The 25984-nt window shown below is 38.7% G+C and overlaps 1 long non-coding RNA gene across 1 annotated transcript; it reads right to left on the minus strand.

The window, feature by feature from the left end:
• Positions 1-301: 301 nt before the first annotated feature.
• Positions 302-23419, minus strand: LOC306988984. Its single transcript, XR_013795538.1, has 4 exons — positions 23293-23419; positions 22081-22142; positions 2534-2631; positions 302-937 (listed from the first exon to the last, which is right to left on the minus strand). It is a non-coding gene; the product is annotated as an uncharacterized lncRNA (long non-coding RNA).
• Between the last annotated feature and the right edge of the window lie 2565 nt (positions 23420-25984).

Consider the following 25984-nt stretch of genomic DNA (forward strand, 5'->3'; position numbering starts at 1 on the left):
ATAAAGCATGGAAATTATAGATGTTTAATATCGCAGAATAGTTTTATTATGCTTAATTTACAATCAAGCTCTAATTGAATAAATGATATGCAGGAATATTGAAGAAAAAAATGCTATTCAGCTATTTATGATGCACAAATGCTATTAGCTATAATTAACCTTAGCAAGACAAAGGAGTCAGCAATGTTATTCCAGGTTTAAAATTATTAAAATGCTTATTTTCTTAGTCTAAAATAAGTACGGTAATAAGTAATTCTCTATTTACCATAGACTGTAAGATTGAATGTGTAGAGCGGCATCTCTGATCTGGTGCTGGTGACTTTATAAAGTCCAGAGTCTGTGGTTCTGGTGTTTGTGATGGTCAGAGATCCAGTTTTATCCAGTTTCAGTCTGTTTCTGAATCTCCCATCAACACTATCATTATAAAACACAGTCTTATAGCCTTCCCCGTTGATTTTAGCTACCGGTATATTAGAATGTCTTTAGGTCCAAAGCTCCAACTCGATCTGATCATCTGTCTGTATTTCAGTATCAGAGTTTAGAGTGACAGATTCTCCCTCAGTCACTGACTCTGTCTTCACTGCATCAACACCAAACACTCCTGATCAACAGAAAAAGTCAAAGCGATCCAGGAAGCGATCTACCTTGGATCTCATCCATCCTGACTTTAAAATTCAAGTGCAGGAAAAACAGATGAAGTAACAATTCTACCATGATCGACATGCTAGAAAGAGACAGGTGACTGAAGGTGACCAAGTGTACACTAAGAACTTTGGTTCCAGGCCTATCTGGGTTCCTGGGACAGTTCAGAAACAGACGGGACCGGTGTCTTGTACGGTTGCACTTGGAAATGGCCAGATAGTACGCCGGCACATAGATCAAGTGAGGAACAGACATGTTGTGCCTTCAGAGGAAACTCTGGAGTTAGAAGAAACATCTAGGAAAGAGGGGAAAGAGTTAACCTCAATCGCGTGTGTCACATTCTCCAAAGACACTCATGTGGAGCAGACAGAGGAAATGACCAAGGAGGTGTTAAAGGTTGTATCAGCGATTTCAGGCCCAAACATAAATGATCACATTCATCTAATCTTTCCTAACGATCCGCTAGCTGCCCGCCCCATAAGCAGGCTGTCAAAAAAAACGCGTCTCTGTAGGCAGCCTAGGCTCTGAGATTTGCACACAAAAACAATTGGTTTCACCAACCACTCAAAACCAAAATAAACAGTGTTCCAACCAAACACCGACAGGGGCTGGGTGTTGTGAGGTTTTGCGCTCGTGCACGGTGACGGCTGCACGCGAAGTCAGAGCTGAAGAAGAAGCCAGCGTCTATCAACAAGAGAAATTGAACATGGCTGAGTCAATCCCCAAGAGGAGGAGGATTAGGGCGAGGGAATACCATTGTGTTTATTCCAAGACACATATAGTTATCGGTAAGGCTTTTGAACGGGGGAAAGAAATTAAAGTAAAAAAATAAATAAAAAATGTTTAAGTCGGACGGCGAGGTTGCACTGTTTCTTCTGGACATGTGGAGTAGCTGCTAGTGTAACCCCTCCACCCGGGTCCTTCTCACCCCGCTCCGTGCGGGTCTCGAACCCGGGTCTCTGGCATGAGAGTCAGGCGTTCTAACAAGGAGGCTAAAGACTGCAGCCTCTAGCATCTGTCGCTAGAGCGCCTATTTAGATCAGAGGAGTGAGGTTTACTTGCACAGCAACTACTAGCTGGCCTCCGTTACACTCACCCCCCTAAATCTCACTCCCATCCGGGTCACGGCACCAATGTAACCCCTCCACCCGGGTCCTTCTCACTCCGCTCCGTGCGGGTCTCGAACCCGGGTCTCCGGCATGAGAGTCAGGCGTTCTAACAAGGAGGCTAAAGAAAAGCCACCGTTAAACTAGTGCTGACTTGTTTGAATGTGAACTGTGTGTGAAAATATCCTTCTTGAAAAATATAAGCGAAGCTCGACTAAACTTGGGTAGCTCTAGCTAAGAAATGCGCGTGCATGATTGGTTTTTTTCACGATGCACGAAACGGGAGGGGCGAGCTAACTTGGTTTGTTTGGAATCTCACTTCAAACACAAACTGAAGTGACGTCACCCACAATCGCTGATACAACCTTTAAGGTCAGAAACTAAAAAAAAAAAAAAAAAAAAAAAAAGTCAGAAACTCCTTTGGTGAAAGACAATTTAGAGTTAAGGAGGTTGACGAGACCGAAGAAGACGAGTTAGGACTATGAGTAGTTAGAAGTTCCCCAGCCACAGGGCAAGAATGCGTCCTGGAACTCACTGGGATGGAGGTAGTCCACCTGAAGTCCCTAGTTATGTTGTAAATGCATATGTTTTGGTTTTTGTGTTGTTTTCTTACATATATTAAAACTTGGTTAAATTTACAATTGTTATAAAACATGTGATATATTTTAAAGAGTAAAGTAGATAACTATTGGAAACTAGTGTTGTCTGGGGAAAGGGGATGTAGTAAATGGGATGCTATAGACAAGGTTGTCCAGTAGAGGGAGGCATGGGTTTGCATAAGTTACCTTTTCTCTTAATGCACAGAAGTAGAGAGTAGTGTGGTTCGGGTGTCAGTCTGTTATCTGCTGAGACGGTGTCGAGAGGTACGTTGTCCGTGCTGCACCTGTTAAAGGAGAACTCCAGCGCAAAATGAACCTTTGGTCTAATTACACATTGTTACCTAGTCAACCGTTATCTGAGATTTGTTTTCATGATTATCGAATGTAAATAGTTTTATCTCTAAAAACAGTTTAGCCTATAACGATAGTATAGCCCTAGTACTGTATATATTGGGCATAGAGTAATGACAAATAAAAATCGCTTGTTAATACCACTAACAAGGCTCAAAATAACCCCACACTAACACGGTAGCATAATGAGGGTCCCTACCTTCAAACCGAAGCATTGAGAACTTTGACAGTGTCCAGACAGTTTAATAAGAAGATATTTTATACATACAGTCAACTTCGCGAATACAGGCAGAAGCCATCTTAGAAAAACTGTCTCTATCATTCGATCTAGGAAACACCGATCCAAGTGCGCAGGACCATATGAGATTCTACACAGTTCAGCGCATGTCATTACTCTATGCCCAATACTAGCGTTATAGGCTAAACTGTTTTTAGAGATAAAACTATTTACATTCGATAATCATGAAAACAAATCTCAGATAACGGTTGACTAGGTAACAATGTGTAATTAGACCAAAGGTTCATTTTGCGCTGGAGTTCTCCTTTAATAAATATCCCATTAAGTTATCTCCATGTTTCCAAATTTATGATGCACCAACGGATATTACAGAAATCACCGGTTCTCTTACGAGAGTTCTCACGTACTGCGTCGAAGACGCTACGGGAAAGATTCTTTCTCGAGATATTGAAGCCAAACAATTAATCCTTAATTTTGTATTAATGTAAAACGTTTTGCAGCAGCCTCAGGCGGAACAGCTTGCGCGCCTATTGGCTGCTCTGCAGCAAAAGCAGCAGCCTATGCAAGGCCTTCCATGACGCTTGACCCAATGAGGGCGCTTCACGCCCTCTGCGTCACGTCCCGCCAGAATGGGCGTGGCCTAGGCCTATAAATGTCCGAGCACGGCTGTAATACTCTGATTTTCATCTCTTCAGCGAAGCTCCCGCATCACTGGATCCTGAGAGGAAGCCGCCACAGCCGTCGAGAAGCATCACTGCAGGACGTGCCTTCTCAACTGAAGCCGATGGTCGACATCTCGCCGCCTTCAGCCGCCGTTCCCTGCATCGCTATCCGGCGTGGAATATATCATTTACAGTAGTGTGTGTGTTTTGTGTGTGTGTTCGCCGCTGCGCCACACATTTTTTCCACCACTAAAAGAGCCGAGCGTCTTTTTAAAGATGCCTCGCTACACCTGTGGCTCGTGTAGAGCACCACTCGGCGACCACCATGTGATCTGTGTTTCCTGCCTGGGTGAGGACCACGCAGCTCTAGCTCTCGCTGATGGGGACTGCCATCACTGTGAAGCGATGCCTATGGTGACTCTGAGGACTCGCCTGGCTTCGTTCGCTGAAGCTGCACCTCCGCCCGCTGCAGTGCCGCGCCGTAAAAGCACCGTGCTCAACGGAACCCGGAACTTCCCTCCACCACGAGGAGCTCGCCGGCGCCGCCGCCAGCTTCTCCGCCCGCTTCGCTGGACTCTCTGACTGACGGACAACGGCCGCTGTCTGCCGCCGCATCCGTTATGGACGATGAAGGGGAAGCCGCGTCTGTTGAGGATGACTGCCGTTCTCTCCTCGTTTCGGGTAGCGAAGGATGGGCGAGCTCTGTGGACCTTACACACAAGCACAGCCATACACAATACAGGGCTTGCACACATTAAAATCGCCTCATGTCGATTGTGCATCACATGTAGTGTATGTGCCCGCTATTCAGTGCCCACAATCACTACACACTGCATGTCCCACGGTCTCTGTAAAAACGAAACCACGCACGGTCAGTCAGTTCTAATAGACAGTACTCCCAGTGCTATAAATGTGCCTGCTGTCACGCACCCACATTTATTCCCATACATGCCGAGCCCTATAGGGCTCGCTCCGCGCGCTCTCTCTCAGCTGAGTATCAACTACATCCCAAGTATCAACACTACATTTAATTTAAAGTTCCATCTTTAAGAAACGATATTAGGAAAATCTTCCTCTTGGGAAACAGACCAAAACATTTTGGGCCCTATTTTAACAATCTAAGCTCATGGTCTAAAGCACAGGGCGCAAGTTCACTTAGTGCTTGTCCGAATCCACTTTTGCTAGTTTAACGACGGGAAAATGGTTTAAAAGGGTTGTCCCTGGCTATTCTTAATGAGTGTTTTGGGCGTAACGTGCGTTAAACCAATCAGAGTCTCATCTCCCATTCCCCTTAAATGTCAGTTGCGCTCGCGCCATCGCGGATTTGCTATTTACATGAAAGAATTTGATAGAGGAAAGACCGAACGCATCTCTAGAGCGCAAACGGATCTGCTCGTGCGCGAGGTTAAAGAGCTCAAGCCGACCATCTACGGGACAAGCCGGATTCCACCATATCTTTATGTACACAATAATAATATTTTACATTGTAATCCTGTACAATCCATGTTTGTGTGCTGCTGTGCGTCCCTGTGTGTACGTAATAAGCAGAGTGTACTATAGGCACACATTACTAACGTGCTCTTTAAATAACAAAACAAATATTTGCCATTGACTTTAGACCAGGTTTCAGTTGGTCAATGAAACCAACTTTAAGGTCAATGAGACCTTCAGTTGGTCAGTCTTTTTCTGTTGCTTCAAAATAGCAACGCGCCAACAATGCACCTGAACACACCTCGTTTTCAGACCAGCAGCCCATGGGAGCACAAATGGGAGTAAATGCATTTGCTATTTAAACAACGTGGCGCAGGACGTTGATAATTGTGTCGGGCTGAAACGAGCAGAACACACTTGCATTGCGCCGGGTGCAAGATAGGGCCCTTTGACTCATTATGCTTACATGAAAAGCTCTAGTCAGAACAGTGTAATATGATGTTGCATGTAAGGGGTCACAGGTCAAACAGCCTGACCTACCAGCAGCACAATGAACAATGTTTTTGCACAGATAAATAATAATTGGTATTGGTCTGCCCACATAGCAAACAGACTGGGCCCAAATGTGGCCTCATCATGGCACTGCTGGCTTGTTGCCGGCACTGGCATGCATCATGTCAGCCAACTGTGGGCCATGTGTGGCAATGATGGCACTGCATGCATGACGGCAGACAACATTTGGGCCGATTGTGGATGGGAGGTGTGTGGCCCAAACCTTTTCAGCCAACTGTGGGCCAAGTGTGGCAGACAACATTTGGGCCGATTGTGCATGGGAGGTGTGTGGCCCAGATCAGTGTAGCGATTATGGGCCATAACCTACTGTGTACTGGACAATAAGCCTGCTACTATATTTTCAAGGCAAGATTATTCTCCCCTCCCCGTTCTGAAAAAGATGTAAAGATTTTTATAATTAATAATAATAATGCATCAGTTGAATCAAATCTGGATTAATCATTGTTTCACATGAAAAGGACATGGTCCATGTTTTTTATTTGTGATCACAGAGGCCTGCTTAGCTCTTTTTGCTAGTCATGTATTGCTAGTCATCTCATTCCCATGTGTGCCATATTTGTAGGCGATTGAGAGAAAAATAATTATACTGTACTATTTAAAATATCTACATTGAAATAATGATTTTTTTGTTTTCTAAAACAATAGTTCTCAACCTGGGTAATGTTTAGAGGTCACATGCAATGAACAATTGGCCACTTATGGCAAAACTGAACCAGCTAGTATTGTCCTATGAAATTAAAGGGAATATTCTATATAGACTGGTTTTAGCGTTTTGTTTTGTGTGTGTTTTTGTCCACAGCAAGATACTGATAGAGTAATTGCACTCACATATCACTTGAAGAAATCCAACCTGTCCTTTTAAATATCCGTGTTAAAAGAGTGCATTAAAATCAATGATTGCTGTTACAATGTTTCCTACAGTAGGCCTAAGTGCAACTTAACCATCTTAACAATCATTTTTACTGTAATTTGGTTGCTGCTGTTCTAATAGTTGCTTGAAATATAATACATGCCTATTGAAATATTTACAGTTTTATATGTTGCTAGAAAATACATTTATTTCATCAGACTAGACTACTCATATATGTCTGACAGGCCTTCAAAGAAGGAAGATGATTTGTGTTCCTATAAGTGTAGTTACAACATCTACCAGCAGGGGCGAACAGGCCGTTATACTAACCAGAGGAGAAAACAATACACACCATGAGACACTCGTTTTGTGTGTTTCATATACTAAGAAAATTCTCAAAAATGTTAAAAGTGTTATGAATGTACTTGTAATTTAAAAGAACATTGTCACTGTGAGGAGACCATTTCACGAATCTCTGGAAACAAAAAAAATCAGACTGAATCTGAAGTTTAAAAATGATTCTGTTTCATGAATATTGGTCATAAAGTGCTGATAAATATGAAATATCCCATGATGATCAACTCTCTGTGAGATGTTTGATATTTTGTCCTTTAGTCTAAATCACTCACAGTGGCATCCAGGATCACAGTAAACACAGCTATGGTCTATATTCTTTAAACGTTTTATATATCAACATATTATGACTATGATATATTAATCAGATCTGAATGTAAATGTTTTATATTAAGAACAAAGTTTCCACTGCACTGGTCAGTTTCTGCTGTTGTTTTCACACTTCATCTCTCTCACACACGTTCACATGCATGAGAGCAGAAGAGACGGCAGCTTTTTAACACTTTTAGCTCCTGACAGCTTCAGTTTCATGTGACACCTTTTATTAATGTTTGTTTTATCAGAAGCGCATTAACCCTCAGCGTTTACGGTTAAAGAGTATCTACACCTACAGTTCAAATCTCTCATTTGCTATCAGTTGGTCACTTGCTTTTATATTTGCACAGAAACGCATGTTTTGTTGATGTAAATGGTCCAGAATGCTGTATTGAACTCTGCTTTACTGTAGAGCTGTGGTTAGTCGGTTGACCGATGCAGCTGATGCCCGTGGTTTATAGTGTGGTTTGTGTGCACAGATCTCAGAGACACAACTGAATCTGACTTTAACAGCTGATAAAAACACTGTGGAGACACTTGATCAGGCCAAACACCTGTGGATCATGGGGTTCAACAGACATGGATGCCAAAATGTGCTAAAATAGTCACGATGAGAGATAAAGATCAAGCTAAGAGCAGAGTGGAAAATAAACTGAAGAGACTAGAGTTCACAGATCTATTTTTTGCAACCATGCGATTGTGGTCAGATATTTTTTGCTTCTCAGCTTCTCACTTCTTTTTTTTTTTTTTCATCTTCCTAGAACTGTTTTGCAGTGTGTTTTCAACAGAAACACACGCACCCGCAGCCATGATGAGATTAATGTTTGCCACCTTTTATAAGACAACGTTTAAATATGAATTCACTGAATTTTACACTAATTCATTATTTTTATTGAATAGTTTTTCTTTGTTGCCTTGTAATTTTAAGTTTTTTATAAATCTAAAGAAATGCAGAATCCAGAAGAAATATGAAGTGATTTTGTTTTATATCATAAGTGGATGTTATTGTCAGTGGGATATTGTTATAGATCTGCTATTCTCAATTGTTTTTTTAATCTTGTTTGGAGCTCATGTGAAATCTACATAAAGACACATGATCTGAATAAGTTTTTTTTACAGTTTTTACATGTATTTATATTTCAAGACTAACAGAATAAAGATGTAGAATCAAATAAACAAAGAGTAGAGCTGCGTTTGTTGTGATGCATGTCTGCAAAGGTCAAGAATGAGGCGAAGGAATTTAAAGGATATATCAAAGTATGTTTATTTAATATTGTACAAAAAGGAGGCATAAAGTAGGCTAATAAAAAATATGAAATATAAATATATCTTGCATATAACTTTTTAAAGGTATTTTTCACTATAAAACGTGACAGTGAGAGAGAGCTGTTGGTGAAATAACATGTTCATCCAGCAGGGTCACGTATCAGCAGAGACACACAGGACTGACACAAATATTGAAAACAATACAAACATAAAACAAAAACACTGCTTAAAAGCGATGACATAAAATCCATTAAAATCACATTACTAATTGAGCTAATGTTATAATGTTTGACCTTTTGACCTTGATTTAATACCACATTATTACTCCATAACCTTTAAATGATACAAAATACAAATAAAAGTAGGCTACATTTGGAACAATAATATGAGAAGCCTGACGTTATAGGCCTACCGTAATCTTACTAATTACTTCAGTTTTGAATTGTATGCAAGAAGGGTAACTTTTCATAAAATAAATGGTCCCACTTTATATTAAGTGGCTTTAAGTACCATGTACTTACATCGAAAAATAAGTACAATGTACTTATTGTGTTCATGTTTTATTGTAAAACTCTTTTGCTGCTATTGCGGTGTGATAAGGGTAAGGTTAGGGACAGGTGTGGTGGTATGGTAAGGGTGGGTTTAAGGGTGGGTTAAGGTATAAGGGACAGGTCAACAGTGTAATTACAAATGTAATTACATACATTAATTACAGCTGTAATTACATGCAGGTATTTAAAAAATATAAGTACAATGTAAAAACATGTACACAATAAGTCCAAAATTATTAATTTCAATGTTAGTACATAGTAGCCTACTTAAAGCCAATTAATATAAAGTGGGACCAAATAAATTACAAAGGATAATTTAAGGCGAGACACGGCAGGCAAAAACATTGTTGTTGTTTTTCACTGGTCAATTTTGGGATATTTGTCTTCAATAACATGTCTTCTTTCAGACTTGTGGTGAAAAAAATACACATTTAGGTCTTTATTTTACTACACTTTGTCTATTTGCGTCTGTAGATTTCTCCTAAATTCAACAAAAGTTGTCGTTCTAAATCAACATGCTGCTCCGCGATCATTGTCTGCACATAACCCTGTCATCATTGGTCATCATCACATACACGGGTTTCTGTGCAACGTCATGCGCGCGCATAGATCTAAGAGGCAGAAAGCAACAGTAGCCTATTTACGGCTATATCTAGCAGAAGCAGAGATAACGCGGAGCTGTAGTGCTGTAAACCAACCTAAATGCATAGGGTAGCCTATGTCAGGTTTTTATGATTCACAAACTTAGTTGGACAATTTCATACTAAGTCAACTAACGTTTTACATAATGTTATATTAATATGCAAATGAAACACAAGCAAACAGATCCAACTCTGAAATTGCAGTTTATTATTGAGTCAACAAGAATTTACAAACAATGCGCAATCTACGTTAATTGCAATGTTCTTTTACAGAACTCGGCATGCTCGGTGCCTCTTGGATGCGCGCGCATCCGGTATTGTTTGTATACAAGAAACCTGTATCGAAGCTCTATCTCTCCTTTACAATGCTTTCGGATCCAAATATGGTCATTTCTTTTTTATCAGAAACCAATCGTGAAAAAACAATGGGGATTTAAATCTAAAAGCGAAATCTCATTGACTGATGATTCGTTCAGATGCATCACGTGACGCGCTCTGACATCAAGATGTGTGTTTTTGACTGGGGCTCTTTTCAGTTAAAAGCCATGAATGCTGTGTTATAAAATTTGATGTGTTTTAGGTGGTTTGTATTGTTGTTGCTGATGATTTGATAAGATATTGTGTCTGTATTATTGTGTCTGTATACAGACTCTGTAAATAATTGTTACCACTAAAAAGTAGGCTATGATTTTTGTACATTACAAATCTATAAATGCCGTTTTCTCAAAATGAGTTTTTTGTCATTCTCCAGTAGGCCTACAAAACATATCAGCCTATGTAGCACCTATGTACACCAAACTTTCCAGTTATACACTTAGCAGTTTTCTGAAGATATTTTCAGAGGGATTTGTTAATAAATCATTCCTGGCCTGATTTATGTGTCATTTTAATAATAATAAAATATGAAAAAAAAAAAAAAAAAAGTATGAGGCTATGACCAGTATCTTTTTATTTCCTAGGTAATGAAAGCATATCCAAAATCCCTCTGAAATTTATTTTCCATCTTGTGTGTAAACAAAATGAAAAAATAATTTTGCAGCTGGCTTTATCATATGTTCAGATCTCTATCTACCGAAAATGCATCATGCTTAATGAGATAATGCATAATTTGCATAATTAAACATACAAATGTCAAAACCTTATAATAAATATTTTTATATAGGCTACTTGTGTAAGTAATCAACTGAGGAAGTTTTATGATGATATCTAGGCTAATATTTTGAAATTTTACCCTATTCATAGTGTCTCGCCTTAACAGAAAAAGCTTTAAAAACTGATCCTTTGAATTAAGGACAACGTTTTCTTCATAAGTTGTCTTACATAAATAAGAAGTTAACTTATAATAAAGCAATAAACCCAGCAAAGCTGTGTTTTACAGTGGATTTAGAACAACAAAGGGGCGTTGTTAAACTCAACACTGAGCGGATCGTGGATCCGCGGAGGCGGAGCAGTTTAATAAAACGGTTTTATACACCAGCAACAAAAAATATGTAAGGGATTTGTTGGATTCTATGCCGTCAACAAACATTGTGTATGTTTGTTGAGTAGGCCTAATTTACAACAGCTTCGAACGAGGCTCAACCAATCAGAATCGAGGTCTGGAACCAGGGGTGCCGCCAGGAATTTTGGGCCCCATGACAAAAAAATAACATTGGGCCCCCCCTGCACAGCTGTTGTCACCAGATCTCTAGGACGTACCTGTCCCATCAGATGCTTTACATAACTCTACCTGTCTTGCTTCTTGTAGTTCAATACTAGTACTAGCACAATATTTACTGCTGGTGATTTGTAAATGCAAGTCTGCATACAGTATGCAATTCATTATTTGATGCAAGATTAAAAGCCACCATAAAAATGTCCTTAAAGCAATCCTTTACAGTCTCAATGTATTTTTATTGTAAAATTAATGACAGATTCAAAAAACAAAAAAAACAAAAAAAAACTAAATATATATTAACTTTTTAATCAAAATAAATGAACATCATCATCTCAAAAGAATAAAAACATCAGTTTTTTTAACTTAACTGCACATATATGCCAACAACAAAATAAAGTTTACGTGTAAAACGGAATTTCCACATCATGGTTATTATAGTGCTACAAAACAGTGTTGTGTGTGTGTGTGTGTGTGTGTGTGTGTGTGTGTGTGTGTGCTTCTAAAAATAAATTGAAATACACCAGTATTCCTGTAATTCTTTTGTCTTATGAATTTAATAAACAACTCGTCTCGTATTCTGTCCGAACACACCGCACCATCTACATCATGTGAGTGTAAATGCGCAAAAAACGTTTCCATTGCAGTTTTGCGAAATATTTATTTTTCAAAATTGCCTGAAAAACCACCTCATTTCAATTTGCACAATTTGAAGGGTAATTGAAACACGGATGACGGTGTTTAGTTGCCAGAAACACCAGACCACAAAGTTGCATAGTAAAAGAAAATCTGGTTTAAAAAAAAACAAAAGAGAGAAAATAGAGAGAGGAAAGACAAAAGAAAGGGTGTCAATCTGTTAACGAATTACAGGAATACTGGATTCTAAACCTCAAAGAAATGCCACAATCAAGACCTCGAAGCAGAAATGAGGGAGAAACACCCAGAAACTCCTCACATCTGCCGCTCACAGTATAAGAGTCTTTCCTTGCCATTGATGCTTGAATAACACGCCTACGTCTCCTTCCGTTAATAATAATAATGTCTAGTGCGGTGGATGGGATATATAACCCCCAATTTCCACCAGATGCGTAACGGCTGCGTAATCCGGCTCAGCTGCGTGACAGCTCCGTGTTCCGTCGTCCATACCCACCAGGTCCGGATTTGTTGCAGAACGGCTGCGGCCGAGGACCAACGAGATCTCGCTAATTCACGTGTGATCGCGCGATATGTAGTTTCAATAAACAGAACCACCAAACCAGGAACAGTTTTCCGCAATGATCATCATATTTTCCGCCAAATATGATCCGCCATGATCACGGTGTATTTTATTTTGAAAATTAAACGGATATTTTATTTTGTTTTGTTCTGTTTTTTTTGCTCGACTTCCTGTCCTGCGCACTCTGCCCTGTAGTGCTGCGGAGCTCTCCGGCATCCGGCAAAAATAGGGCTTGGGCGTCGTGACGTCATACTTGGCGTGGCGGCCATGTTGATGGCCTCGCGAATGTAAACATAACATTACAGCAAGTGGAACGAGTAGAAAAAGCAGAGTTGGAAGAAAGAAAAAAGATGTTAAAATCCCAAAAAGGATGCGGAATTTACCGTGATACACTAAATAAGGAAGCCAGGGACCGGTATGTGGACAAAATCGGTACTATTTACGGTTTGGATCCATATGAAATTGGAAACAAAGAGTGGTATAACATCTGAATATTAATTTATATAACTTAAGTCAACATTGAACATTGAAAATAAGGGAAATTTCCCAAGTTACTCATCCAAAATATGGGAAAATTTTAACACTCATCTTTCTGTTGCTATCCCTCTGCTGACAAAACAAAAATTTGTACTACAAAACTGTAACGTTATTAAAATACGGGATATTTTACAGGAAAATACTAAAACGGGAAGACGGCGGGAAAAGAGCTCAAATACGTGTATATACTTTTGAAACGCATAGTTAAAAGTAGAAGCTACATGTGTGAATGGTTGTTACTAAACTAACGTTAGCAGTTAGGTGAAGCACAGCTTACCTTTGTCCGGATTACCCACTGTTTGCCGGCTTTATGATCTGCAGCTCCTGAACCCATCGATTGGTGAACTGTACATGCGACTCCAATTATTTGTAGCTTCGGAACTGTTCTGAGGTGTAGGCGCAAAACAAACCGGCGGCAGCAAGTCGTTGTCGGTGCTCCACTCTTTGTTTCCAATTTCATATGGATCCAAACCGTTAATAGTACCGATTTTGTCCACATACCGGTCCCTGGCTTCCTTATTTAGTGTATCACGGTAAATTCCGCATCCTTTTTGGGATTTTAACATCTTTTTTCTTTCTTCCAACTCTGCTTTTTCTACTCGTTCCACTTGCTGTAACGTTATGTTTACATTCGCGAGGCCATCAACATGGCCGCCACGCCAAGTATGACGTCACGACGCCCAAGCCCTATAGAAGCTCTGCGTATCAGCTCCGGAGGGCTGCGGATCGCCGGAGTCGGAACGCAGCTGTTCTGCATTCAGTGGAAATACACACATTGACTTTAATGGAAACCGATTGACTCCGCCGCCGTGCGCGAGCCGTAACGCAGCCGTAACGCATCTGGTGGAAATTGGGGGTAAACCTACCAACGTCCGTTGCCATGATTTTTTAAATGACTATTCGCGAGAGGAAAATTAAGTTTTAGTCGCATAACATCGGTTAATCGAAACGGCGTCATTTCGCAATAGTTTTGTATCGATATTTAGAAAATAAATCGCAAAAGTTCTGCGCAAATCTGTAATAGAAACGCGGCTACTGATGAGTGCGCTAAGGCAGGACCAAACCATTTCATGCAGATACAGGGGGGTAGATGTTTACTTTTTGGTCAATGGGGATTGCCGAAATAAGTACAATCAAAGACATCATTAATTGTATTATTATTTGAAATATACTCAATGATGATGGTTTATATAATATAATACAAAAATGTAATTACTTTTTACGTATTTGTTGGGCCCCCCTGGAATCGTCCTAACTTTTCCCCCCTATACGGCTCCCATGTCTGGAACTATCCGTTTTATAAATGTTATTGTTGTTTTACATTTAGTTTCCCATAAGAGCCCCTAATGGGACGTGGTGGTTCCTTCGCAAAACATTTGCGTTCCCTCGCAAAGATTTGCCTTCCCACGCAAAACCTGTTGTCAGCTCAGATCGACAGATTTCCTGCCCCGCTGGCAGGCAGTGCTTCAGAGCTCTGTACATTAATGGAGCGTTTAGTGTTTGAACTTGTAGGGGAGAGGCGGGACAGTTGAAACACTTTTCAGATAAACGTCATTTTCTACGATAAGGTTACAGATAGATTTTTTGTGTGTGTGTGATCAACAACTCACATATGTGTTCTCTTAGTATCATGTGTTATTCGGTACAAATATAGAATGATTTAAAGGGATAGTTCACTTTAAAATTAAAATTCTGTCATCATTTACTCACCCTCAAGTTGTTTCAAACCTGTATTAATTTATTTCTTCTGCTGAACACAAAGAAATATATTTTGAAGAATGTCAGTAACCAAACAGTAGTCTGTACCCATTGACTTCCATAGTAGGAAAAAAAAATACTATGGATGTCAATGGGTACAGACTACTGTTTGGTTACTGACATTCTTCAAAATATCTTTCTTTGCGTTCAGCAGAAGAAATAAATTAATACAGGTTTGAAACAACTTGAGGGTGAGTAAATGATGACAGAATTTTAATTTTAAAGTGAACTATCCCTTTAAGTAAAAATTTACTTTGATCGGTAGTTGTGCTTTGTTTCAATCGTCCCGCCTGAGCGGGACGGTTGCAACACAGGGGTGGGACGGATGAAACATAACAGTTTAAACGGCAACTATTCATCTAATGCTTGTTTTTATGAACATCACCTGACAAGTAACTTGTGTACATATTGTTACAAACATATTTTGTCATTTATTTTATATAATCTTTTTTGTGTAATCTTTCTAATAGGCTATTTTGACGAAGACAGACAAATCCGTTTACAATTAATTATCTTATACTTCTTCCTTGAGTCATATCGAGTGTTTACTAGTTGAATAGCCTTAACAGCGGTTTTCCTATGACCAGGTTTAACTGGCAGGAGGCGCTGTTTCATCCGTCCCGACAGCGCATCCCGACAGTTAAACCTGTTTTTCCCTTAAACTAAAAAACTTTGATATTGCACACTTAAGGGTGTGTTACAGTAATACACCTGGCGTATTATCATTACAATGGCACATGAAACAATAAATACAACTTGTCAGTCAAAAAAAAGTACCGCACGAAAGAATTCACTTACTGCACTCAAAAACAGCTTTCCGGCTTTAAATCCAAAACGGCATGACCTAAAGAAGAAATGTTTTCGCGGGTCTGGTAGGCATTGCGTGTTATACGTGCTGAAGAATTATGACGTACATGACGTGAGTGGTTTTCAAGAAAATCGCAATGTTTCATCCGTCCCGCGTTTCAATCGTCCCGGCTCTCCCCTACTCAAATTTAAAGAAATGCGGTCAGTGCTTAACTCTCAAGGAGTTCAGTGAAGTTGGCAATATCTATTCACATGAATATATCCACGCTATTCAAAGTTCCCGGATATTCGTGAGCTAAACGTTGTTAAAACCCAAACAACACCTATGTACAATCACAGTACCCTACAATAACGAGCTACAACCCAATTTCCCTAAAAACTAACTTTATAATATAGAAACTTGTAGGCTATTATATAAATTAAAAATTTTAAACAGCCGATTGAGAGACAAGTCTGATATGTCTGCAAAGTGCAAATCCCAAAACCCTTCTGCACAATTTATATTATTAAGTAAGGGATAATGTACAATGAGGCAGTTGTTATAGCGAATGCAACACCGACAGGCTGATCGGGAGCAGGGGGGCAGTGTTCCGAAAGACATTGAAGCCTCCCCGGGCGCCACCATTGGCTAGCGGACCCCCACCTGCTGTTAGCATTCCATTGACTCCCATTCATTTTGGCGTCACTTTAACAGTGAGTAACTTTACATCTGAGGCGTTTAAAGACTCCATTTGTCCATTGTTTATTTCTAAAGAAACACGAAAATGTATAAAATGCTCCATTACCTTGTATCTTACGTTATGGCGCCGTAGAAGCAGTTTTTGTAAAAATAGGCTAACGATTGCGTCATAACCGCGCGACTCTGTCGCACAAGTCGAAAAATTACCGTATGGACAGGCAGAGAAGCTTGCATGCAATCGGGAGGACGTGGAGGCATAAAGTGAAGGGAGAAGCCCATAGAGAGTGATAAAGTTGCTCCCGTTGCTAGCTCATGGACAGCTAATACTCACGCTCTCCGTCTCTGCGAGATTCGGAAGGGAATGATTCAGATTTCTCTCGGCACAGCTACTAGAAGACCTACAGGTTGCTCACGTCACATCTACGTCGTCAAGCTCAGTTTGAGTCTGCGCAGTTCGCCTGGCGATCAGGAAGTGAGTGCTTCGTTCTAATTGACTTCACTTCTCTCCGTTGAAACCTATGGGGTTGCTGTGTCCAGTTTATATACTGTCTATGATCGGGAGCCCGACACGAATCAGAGGGGTCTTGAATCAGCCTGAAGGGGTTGTATTCGCTATAACAACCGCCTCGCTGTACATTATCCCGCTTATTACACGGCTACCTAAATAAATAAATCATTTCATTTGACACAAAATATTGATTTAAAAAGGAGTTTATTGATTTAAAAACGACTGTATGGCTTCCGTTAAATAACATCGTGTCCATGGCAATGCTCTGTTTTTCATGGCAACGGTGTGTTATAGGCACTTAGCAGCAGTCTGTTATCAATAATTATTACATGGCTTGGTTGAATTCTAATTTAGAATGCGGTCTGTTCCCATGATGACCGTTGCCATGAAAAATAGAGCGTTGCCATGGACGCAGCATTCTAATTCTTATTTGCACCCTTGGTAAATATGATCAAAGATGGCTGTAAAAAATAAATCTGCATTGTTAATCCTTTTGATATTATATTTTAAAAAATTGCAAAAATCGAACCTTTCATTGAAGTAAAATAATTGAAAAAGGGCTGGAAAATCACATTATGAAATACATGTTTTCTTCTCTTATTTTACTTCAATGAAAGGTTCGGTTTTTGCAATTTTTTAAAAATATTATATCAAAAGGATTAACAATGCAGATTTATTTTTTACAGCCATCTTTGATCATATTTACCAAGGGGGCAAATAATTATGAACAGCACTGTAAATCGTTTTTAAATCAATACATTCCTTTTTAAATAAATATTTTTTGTCAAATTATTTATTTATTTGGTAGGTAGCCGTGTAATAAGCGGGATAATGTACAGCGAGGCGGTTGTTATAGTGAATACAACCATAGACATCATATAATATCTATGAATACAACCCCTTCAGGCTCCGCTTCGCGTCGAGCTCCCGATCAGCCTGTCAGTGTTGTATTCGCTATAACAACCGCCTCGCTGTAGCCTGGCTCACGCCAGACCCAATTCTCGTGAGACTTGGGTCTGGGAACCACATGTGCATTTTCTCGTATTTGAGGCGTGGTTTACGAATGCTCGGCGCCGTTTATTGGGTGCTCAGAATGTCTATCAAATGCGCCTGTACGTAGCTCATAGCCAATCGTTTCCATTATACCAGATGACGTATGTAGAGTGACAGAAATTAGACAAGGAAGAAGACGATGGGTAAGATATTTTTGTGTAAACAATGACGTTCAGCGATTATTGCCGTTTGTGCAAGATAAACATGAGGGTCGAAGGTATATATGGATATAAACAAACTGCTTAGTTGTGTCACATAGATGTCGTCATCGTCTTGCTGCTCCCTCCCCGTTCTGTGATTGGTTCCCTAGATGAGGCGACAATCTGGTCCATGGTATCAGAGAATTGGCACTCTCTGCTTACTTCCGGGTTCTGGATTGGTTGCAGTAACACGTCTCTATCCATGCGGGGGCGCTCGCGAGCGAGTGCAGAATGAATGGAGGTCTATGGCAAAATACCCCTCAAAACCCACTTTTCTCAGGATATCATTTTTTGTCTAGTAATTTAAATGTTGTATTCGAAAGGGGGGGGGGGGGGGGCTAAGATAATACAATCAGCTGAAAATTGCATTTTTAAGTTCACTTATCTGCTCTAAAAAAGCGTTCAAAAATGTGATGACGTCACATCACATATATGTTATTAGCAGAATGCTAGCATGTTCCGGCCAACAACGGCCCCACCTGTAAGAAATCGAAAGGACATAAGTACTGGTTCATTCAACTTTCGACCTATAACCTATGTTGAACTTGCAAAGCCTACAATAAAATCTGAGATTTCTCAACGACAATCGGGTGAAAGAGACACATTTAGCCGTATAGCCCCATTGACTCCCATTCAGTCTGCACTCGCTCGCGATCACCCCCAGTGGAATTCTAATGGAACTGCAACCAAAATCAATACAATGAGGCTGAATAGGGAGTGCCAAGGCTCTCTGTAGACGGGCTCTGATGGTATCCAGACTGCCTTTCAGTGTGAATAAAATCGCGCTGCGCAAAGTCAGTATGGGGAAACCCAGGCTAGCCTCGCTGTACATTATCCCTTACTTAACAGACCACATTCTACATTAGAATTTAAACAAGCCGTAATAAACATATTCAATATCTTCATCGTGACACACTGTACTGTCAACAAATTCAGTTCACACATTACTGCTATCCTGCTGGTTATACTACAATAGCCTACTTAGTTTAATAAAAATGCATAATTTTTATGATTATTTATTATGAAACAAAATCAACAACTTCACCCTTTTTAGAAAAAAATATTCAATAACTTCACACGTCAAATTATAAGTATTATGTGCAATTACTTCCAAAATTAAGTGCTGTAGCCTATTTACATTAGAGCAGTGATGTGTGAACTAAATTTGGTGTGTTACAGTGAGTTATTGAATATTTTTCATAATATAAAATGTGCAAAAGCAGTGTAGTATGACCAGTGGGACACCATTGACGTGTAACTGAATTGGGTGGCAAAACAGTTTGTAACATTTAAGTTAATGACTATTTTTGTAGTCCCAATTTTTGGGTTACATTGCATTTTGCTGACAGTCCCTTCGGACTTGACCCTCAACCGCCTGCTGCTCATAGAGATCAATTTAGCCTTTATTGTAAAGCTCGTTTTGAGTGAAATTTGGTTGTAGCTCTACGTTACTGTAAATAAGTATAGGCTAATTTGTGTTTTAACAACGTTTAGCTCACGAGTTATTGATCCAAGAAGTTTGAATCTGTGAATATATAGGCTACCTCCACCTTGAGTTAAGCACTGACCGCATTTCTTTATATTTGAGTTCAAGTTCAAACACTATGAAACGCTCCATTAACGTACGGAGCTCTGAAACACTGGAAGTTATACAGTTGAAAATTAAACAGGAAGTGTCTGTCCGAGCTCACAACCGGTTTTGCTTGGGAACGCAAATAACTTTGTGAGGGAATGCAAAAGTTTTGCGTGGGAAAGGAAAGTTTCTCGGGGGAATGCAAAAGTTTTGCGAAAGTTTACACTCAATAATATATATTATTATTTGTTTCTCTCTTTTTCATTTATTAATTAATTTACACCAAATTAAGACCTTAACCCCATTCAAGGGGAATCGTTGCCCGGGATGGGCTGGTTTCGTTCAAAGTGGAATTTTAGCCTCAGTCCAGCCCTGTCTTTGACTTAATGAGATTTGTGCATGTATTTGTATTCGCAGTAAACATGTGATTCCCTCTCCTCTCTTGTATTTGGTTTGTAGAAAGTTGATCAACGTCTCGTGACTCCTGCGTACACCACAGCTGTAGCACTCTAAAAGAAAACACAAATGCACGTTCAACTTTATGTACACTTTATCTATCATCCTCCTCCCTCAGTCATGAACATAAAATATCTCAATATTTCTTCTTGTTAAAAGGCTTTTTGCTTATTTGTTGATGTACAGACGCCGGACTGGTCTTTATCCAATCTTGCACACTCAGCTGAAATACTGTCTCTGCACGAGGTCTTTCAGTTTCTTTATAATGGGTTCCAAGTGGTTTGGAGAATAGACAACCTGATCTCACAGGAAAACGCAGTTACGAGGTGGCGATTCCATATGATTTAAAAAACGTATGATTATCAGAAAAAAGTATGGAGGCCCACACCTAAACATACCCGTCACTGGGAAAACATACAAATGAGATTGTACAAATTCATATGAATTACTCATCAATTCACCAAAACACAAAATAGTTAAAAGAAATTGTGTTGCAACAAATGGATTAATGTAATATTTCAGTGTTTCTCTCTTCATTTGTTTGATTAAATATGTTCATTAAGTCATTTTAAATTGCCTATAATGTAGTCATTTCATATTTTGGGGGGATAAATGTATCTTATACGAGTTTGTGACCTCTTATAAATGATGACCTTCTGTGACCCTATACAACATAAACGCATCAGAGCAGAAGACAAAAGCACACTAAAATACATCTGCTTTTATAAATATCTGTTGTGGTGATGTCATGCTGCATGTGTAAATCATTCAACACACACCTAAATCAGACTTAAAGGGCACCTATTATGGAATTTTGAAATTTACCTTTCATGTAGTGTGTAACATAGATCTAGTGAACAAAAACATCCTGCAAAGTTTGAAATATGAAAGTGCACCGTATATAAAGTTATTGTCTTTCAAAAGTGAGAGTCGACTCTGAGTCATTTTTATGAATCGTTAGAAGACCGAAGCTTTTTCTCTGACTAGATGACGTCAACTTGTCAAGTTATTTGAATACGATACGCCCACTTATTGCACTCCAAGGCCAGGGGAAAATATCATGGCGACGAGACGCTGTGTTCTGAAGTGCGGCTCAAAAGCAAACTTTTTTCATCTGCCCAAGGAGGAGCATTTGAAGACTAAGTGGCTACAATTCATATATACAACTATACCACAGAAGTATACCGAGCCTTGTGCTTTGCTCGCGCCATTTTGAAGACGATTGCTTTACCAACTTAAATGCAATCAAACTTGGATTCGCGAGCCGGCTGATATTGAAGGAAGGTTCAGTTCCAAGTGTATTTGCATCAGCTTCCTCCTCCGTATCACAACCTGTAAGTGTTAATAATTTTTTGCTTTTATATTTTATGTAGCATGCTTAATAATTATTTTGTTTGTTGTGTAAGCACCGTTTAGCTTCTAGGTCTTCAATGACAATTGTATTGAGATATGTGAAGTGTTTGTCGTTGTTTTCGGAGTTGTCTTAAAGAATAGAGTAATACCTCGTAGTAACGTAACTGCATTTTTTTTTTTTTTTTTTTTTTTAAACGTTATGTTTATGCATCGGGCTAACGCAAACAAAGACTGATTGTGCTTTTACAATATGAACTCTGGGCTATGCTCGCTAACATAACATTACATGCTTTATCTTATTTTTAGTTTTTTACTACAAACTACAAAGCAGTGGACTATAATAATTATTATAACACAATTTAATTGATAAAAGCATCATTGTACTCCGTGTTAAACAATAAGTATTATCTATGTAAACACTGCTGGGTCATCTGACCAATCAACGCAGATTAGCGTCGCGCAAAGGAGGGGTTTGAAAAATGAGTCGTTGAACGAATCATTTGGGTGTCGGTGAGCAAATCAGGTAAAAATAAATGCATATTATACGACAACAAAAGTGTTTTTTGTCATTGCATGCATGTAAAACTGTTGTTGGGGACTCCCTAAACAACATTAGGAACATTTTAAATGTCATAATAGGTGCCCTTTAATGCTAAAATAATTCGGAGACAAACCATACACAGATTAAATAGGATAAATTCTCTTACCGATTTATGTCTTTTGTAGAATGTCGGATCAGCGTAAGTGATCTCTCTATCAGGGGTCTGAACTGTTTCATAATTACAGACACAAAACACTCAGTGAAATTATGAAATTATATATATCACATATCAGTGGCGACTGCTGGTCTTTCAAAGAGGGGAAGCTCATTTTCGGCCTACATCATAAAAATGGTCCAAAACTTCCATCAAAATATGTGTATCGTGATTGTCAAAACATATTAGGTAATTAAACAGAATTTTAATTAAGTTTAGTAAAAACATGTTACAATGTTTACATGGTACAATGACTGTAGGCTACTGATTTTATTATTGCTTGACACACGATTTCATTTCAATTCAATTTTATTCTTTTGATTTGATTCGGATCTTGATTCAATATCGATTCATTTGGATAAATATTAGGTGGCCTAACTTACATTTATTTTTTTTTTAAGAAAAAAAATCTAATCTAATGCTGTAAACATTCAGAGAGCCCTGTCAGCTGGTATTATTATTAAAGGTTAAATAACAACTCAAATTAAATATAATACAAATATAATATAAATATGTCATACAGTGCACATATTTAGCAAAATATTCCCCTCTGTAGCTAATTTTTCAAGCCAACGAACGTGCAATGGTTATTAAATGGCTTTCTTGATCCTGAGGTAACGTACATTAAACCTAAACGTTGTGACATTTTTCTCCAGCTGTTTTATTGACCTCTTTCCGCGTTGAAAAACACTGATTGCTCGATATTAAGTATGAGGCATATACATTTTGGTAAGTTGTACTGGATCTTTCAACATGCTGATTCGTGTTTATTTTTTACTAACGTTAACGTTAGTTGTAAAGAGTGAGAGATGATCTGTCACGTCACATTTACAAGTGCTAAAGCGATATTTATTGTTTAAATTTCGTAATATAATTTACAGAATCGGAGAGCTGAGAATTTGCTTATTAAAAGTAACCTTCTCTTTGTTGTCTGTCAGTGTCAGTGTCCTCTTTGCTTCGCGATTTTTCCCTGCGTGAGAAAAGCGTTCTTCAGTTTACTTTTCACTGAGCTCGAATAGCTTCAGCTATTGACAGAAATTCTGTCAATCAAAAGGAGATGACAGACCCTCCAATCACCACGCAGACGCCCGGAGTCCGGGCCCGCCCACTCCTCCATGCACATATACATATTTACACACATAGGTAACAGTAGGTAATACTTGCCTTCTCGGCCTGTTTTTCTGTGTTTCCTGCAGATGCAGAAGATCCCGACAGCGGCAACAATCACCAGAGATCCAGCAACAGCAGCAGCAGCAGCAGAGATCAACACTATCTGAGAGTCTGAGCCAGGAGGAGGAGAAAGAGAGAGTCATTAGTGTGAATGTGTACACAAACACAAAATGTCATCACAGAAGTACCTGAACATGGCTGACAGAGTTGAGTGTTGTTGAAATCCGTGGTCTGGTTGCTGATGGGATTGTTCAGCACACAACTATACGAGTCATCCAGACACTCGAGATGTAGAGGGAGATCCGACAGGCTGCTGAGATTAGACACACTCACGCTGGACAATACACTGTTTCCTTTGTACCAGGAGAGAGTCACATGACTTACATTCACAGCTGAACACACCAGTGAACAAGATGATGAAGATGATAAAGAATTTTGTAAAGATTTACTGCTGATGACAGGAACAGGCAAAGGAGCTGGAAAACAGAGCATACATCTAATTAACAGTAAGTTGTGTTTTATTTGTCAGTATTTGATGTGTTGAGAGTGAAATTTCATCACATATAGAGAGGTCAATGCTGACACTGACAATATTGTCACAAACCCCTCTTTCAACATTTCTATATGATTCATGTTTAAAATGGAATTAAATAATCATGATTATGCAAAACTGATTAAATATAAAGGTTTCACTTTATTTGGATGGTCCCTTTAACACATTCTGTTGTCTATAAGTAACATTGCCCCTTCATGTCTACTAACTATCATTAGAGTGTTAGTAGAGCATTAGAAGACTGGTAGGGTTAGGGTTAGAATAAGTTTGCATGTAGTTGCAAAGTTACTTATAGTCAGGAGAGTGTCTGTTGGAGGAGCATCACAATAAAGAGTTTGCAGATATTAAGCAGACAGTCTACTAATACTCTAATGAGAGTTAGTTGACATGTAGTTGCACAGTTACTTATAGTTAACAGAATGTTCAAAAAGGACCATCAAAATAAAGTGTTACCCAGAAAAGAGATAAAGGCAGATTTCTCTTGTGATGTATGTTGGACATTTATTATAGAAATTATTTTTCAAAAACAAATGCATCTATTTGTACAAAGACCATACTTGCGTACATTTTTGGTGGTCATTGTTAGTAGAGAAATTAAATTACTGAAAGTGTGAAAAGTGTTTTAACTCACCATAGACGGTGAGATTGAATATGTTGAGCGGCGTCGCTGATCTGGTGCTTCTGACTGTATAAAGTCCAGAGTCTGTGGTTCTGGTGTTTGTGATGTTCAGAGATCCGGTTTGATCCAGTTTCAGTCTGTCTCTGAATCTCCCATCAGGAAAATCTCTCTTATTGTTCTGTCTGTTGATTTTAGCAATGAGATTGTTGTGTCCAAAACTCCACATTATTATCAGATCAGCTGTCTGTGTTTCATCATAACCAGAGTTTAGAGTGACAGATTCTCCCTCCGTCACTGACACGGACTTCACTTCATCAACACCAAACACTCCTGATCAACAAACAGACATGTTAACTCAATTAATGACCTTTTAGTAATTTTGTAAAACAATTCTGCACTTTGCACTAATTTCAATGTATACTCATTGAAAGGGACCGCAGAATAAACACATAATTATTTGAGTAGATATTAGTCTGGAAAACACTTAACAATAAGGTTCATTAGTTAACATGAACTAAGAATGAAAAATACTTCTTCAGCATTTATTAATCATAGTTAATATTATTTTTCAACATTTTAACATTTTAATGTACTGTGAACTAACATGAACAAACAATGAACAGCTGCATTTGGTAGCACTTTATTTTACAGTGTCCTTGTACACAGTAATAACAGTAAATTATGCATAATTACATGCAACTAACCCTCAACCAAACCCTAATCCTACACTCTAAAAAATGCTGGGTTGTTTCAACCCAATTTTGGGTAAAATATGGACAAACCCAAATGTTGGGTTAAAAATGTAATGTAAAAATGTAACCCAACGGCTGGGTTTGTCCATATTTTTCCCAAAATTGGGTTGAAACAACCCAGCATTTTTTAGAGTGTATACTACTTGTAGTTGCTTATTATTACTCAGTACTTAAATATATAATTACACTGTAACAATGACACCTTAAAATAAAGTTTAACCTTGCATTTTTATTAACAAACATGAATACAATAAATTAATAGATTGATAAATACTGTAACACATGTTAATACATGATCTAATGTTAATGAACCTTATTGTAAAGTGTAACCATTAGTCTGATACAAATGGAAAATATTAGAAGCAAAATTAATGATGGAAATTATAAATGACAGAATTATGTCAGCAAATGGTAATATAAATGTAATATAAATATAACTGTAGCCATACAAATACTCACCAGTCAGACTCCATGAGAACAAAAAGAAGAAAATAAACATTTTCTTTAGCAGTTTCACAATAGAACGGTGATAGTAAACGTAACAAAGCGAATGAAGCTGTGGGTCATTTGTAAAGTGGTTTAGTGAAACACTGCAGTCAGTCTGAATAAACCCCTCCAGTAGCACCTCCCTTCAGAGACTGAATATGACTTCTCAAAAGCACACTGCTTGATATAAAGAAAGAATAGAATGTGAACTCTTTCTGAAAACAAGTCATTATATTATTATATATTATTATATTATATTATATTATATTATATTAT

This window comes from Phoxinus phoxinus (genome assembly GCF_949152265.1).
Source record: "Phoxinus phoxinus genome assembly, chromosome: 20".
Lineage (NCBI taxonomy): Eukaryota > Metazoa > Chordata > Actinopteri > Cypriniformes > Leuciscidae > Phoxinus > Phoxinus phoxinus.